General features: G+C 38.2%; 1 protein-coding gene across 5 annotated transcripts in view; it reads right to left on the bottom strand.

Annotated features, from left to right (window-relative positions):
- Positions 1-2,321: 2,321 nt before the first annotated feature.
- Positions 2,322-2,625, bottom strand: part of LOC122793381 (protein transport protein Sec24B-like) — a 2,932,722-nt gene continuing 2,932,418 nt past the window's right edge. For all 5 annotated transcript variants that reach the window (XM_044061340.1, XM_044061338.1, XM_044061337.1 and 2 more), the window contains one exon: positions 2,322-2,625. This exon is cut by the window's right edge and continues 477 nt beyond it. The gene's annotated coding sequence lies outside the window, so the exon portion shown is untranslated.

Here is a 2,625-nt window from a genome sequence, read left to right on the forward strand (position 1 = left end):
TAGTTGTCTGTGTACATCCAAGGAATGCAAGATCCTTTCCCCTTTATTTTGAGGAGTGGGAAAAAAGTTGGCAAGTGGATAGTTTGATTTAAAGCCACTTTGGAAACCACCTTACAGTCATGACTGCAACAGTGAAACCCGATGAACATCTCCAGTGCCGGTGGCGATAAAGACATAACTGGAGTAAGAATCAACTGGGGAGGTGCTGAGACTCGGGCCGAAAGGACCACAGATGGCAACACTGGGCTCAAAATGTTCACCTTTTTGTGAGCCGACTCCTTGTGATCTCCAGAGGGAGATGATGTGAGCGACCTTGAGGAGGAAGAAGAACGCCTCTTACGGGGTTTAGCAGGAGGGGGTGAACCCTCCTACCCAGAGATAGCCTAGCAGAAAGGAGTTTTAAGGAGGCCTTTCAGAATTAATTTATTCTTCCTTTCATTGAGAGTCCTGGTCGAAAAATTTCTACCAATCCCACACGGGGGGGGTCCACTGAAAGGTGGGAGACATTCAAGCAATAGACACAAATCATGGCCATCAGAAAGCGGTAACTTATGGCCGCATTCCATACATTGTTTGAAACCAACACTACTTTTCTTATCTGACATAATGATATGAGGGAGAAGAATTACAGTACCAAGAAGTTAAGAAAGCTACCCAGAAGGGTAAGAAAGGGAGAAAAGAAGGATTACCAACGATGGTAATGAAGAATTACCTCAAAGGTAAGAAAAAGGTAATAAAAGGGAAAAAACTATAGGGAGAGAGTCCTAAAGTTACGACAGGGTAGGAGTACAGAGACAGTAACTGACTGAAAACTTTTTAAACACTAATAGAGAAACTTCAAAAAAAATTGTTCACTTAGCTGACGGCTGTACAGCATCGCAGCAAATGAGATCTGAGGTAACAGGGAGCAGAGCATTCTGGGTAGGATCTTGGCTTGAGAATTTTTGGCTGACGTGAGCTTGGTATGATGCCGGCTCAGTTCAGAGGATGGAACCGATAACCCTTCAGTAAGGAATGAATGAAGATTAACAACATCCAACTGTTATGTACTTAACTTGGTTTAAACTGAAAACTTTTCATACAAAGACTGTATTACATCGTTGATTTCTATAACTGTCTTTACTGCTTAATACCACCTCCATTGTTAATTTTATGCAACTGTATGTATACATGGCAATGGATCTTTTCTCCCCAGGCCTCTGCTGAAAATGGGCCACTTGCCCAGTCAGACATTCCCGGTAAACAAATGTAAAATAAATAAGTACGGTAGCACTGTATAAATGCTAGGCTGTGATATACCTCAAAGGAGTTGTGTGCATGTGAATATACATATATCTATACATTTATATGGGTTCATTGTATTTTGTCACATGTTCGGTACATCAAATATTTAGAAAGGGAGCTTTTTTTATTTAACTTCCAGATCACTGCAAGATGCCGGAATCTGCTTTAGGGGATTGTTACATTGTGAGGAGTGGGGTTTTATCCTTTCCCTACAGCTCTGTGATCTTGGAGTTGGTATACCTGACTAGCAGGAGGTGTGAGGGGAGCAGAGGGCTTTACCCCCTGTATAAAACTTTTTTTTTTTTTGAGTGATGACCATTTACGTCGATGTAGTGTATGCCAATTTAGTGGGTTGGTGATGCTGTGAAACACAATCATCTATATACATGTACATTACTTACTCAAGATTAAGTTGGAGTGTTGAGTAGGGTTGGCAAAACAGAATTTTATAAATTTTTTTTTTTTAAATATGGGTGAACATGGCGAGGTCAGAGGTGATAAACAAAGAAACCAAATGATAGCCTTCAAACTGCAAACCTTTTGATAGTGTATTTATTGCAAGCAACTGCGCTTCATTGAAGTGCATGGGAGGCCTTCTATGCATATTGTTTAGTGAATGAAAAGCATCCTTTTGCCCTCACGGTTTATAAAAGTATATATTTTTTTAAAAATTACCAAACTGAGTGATTTCAGTTCTTCTCAACATCTTGTTTTAAAAAAATAAAATTGAGTTCAAGTGACCCTGGGATTTAAATGCATCACATAAAGTATGCAGTTATGAAACATATTTAGGAACTAATCATAACTGTAAAGGTAAAGTTTACATTAAGACTCAAGTCAAGCAAAATAATTAATCACCAGCCCAGTCATAAATTCAAAATAAAATGTGCAACAGAACTGCAAACAGAAAACTTCTGTAAACAAAAGACTAGAGGTTACTGCCACAACATGGAGAATAGCACAGGTAGTAGTCAGCAAATTTGGATGAGTGGAGGATGCCTTCCATTTGAATCTCAACACTGCTACACACATTTAAGCACTTTTTAACATTTTTATTACAAAGTCTATTTTGCTATGTACAACAGGCGATCTCTATAAATGTCTCAACAGTGTAGTAATCAGTGGATTTTTCTCAGCATTTTATGCACTTATTAAAAATAATATATGTATTTTATATATATTTATATATATATATAGATATAAACACTTTTTACCTCCGCCCTTGCTTAGCATCATTAGAGTTCAGTAAGCGTGCAAGAATTCTTGCAGTGATGCGGACTGATTTGTCCAGAATTTTTATTATATTCTAATTCTGTTGGCAGCCAACAAGTACAAAAATGT

This window comes from Protopterus annectens, chromosome 2.part0 (assembly GCF_019279795.1).
Source record: "Protopterus annectens isolate FY-2018-M chromosome 2.part0, PAN1.0, whole genome shotgun sequence".
Lineage (NCBI taxonomy): Eukaryota > Metazoa > Chordata > Ceratodontiformes > Protopteridae > Protopterus > Protopterus annectens.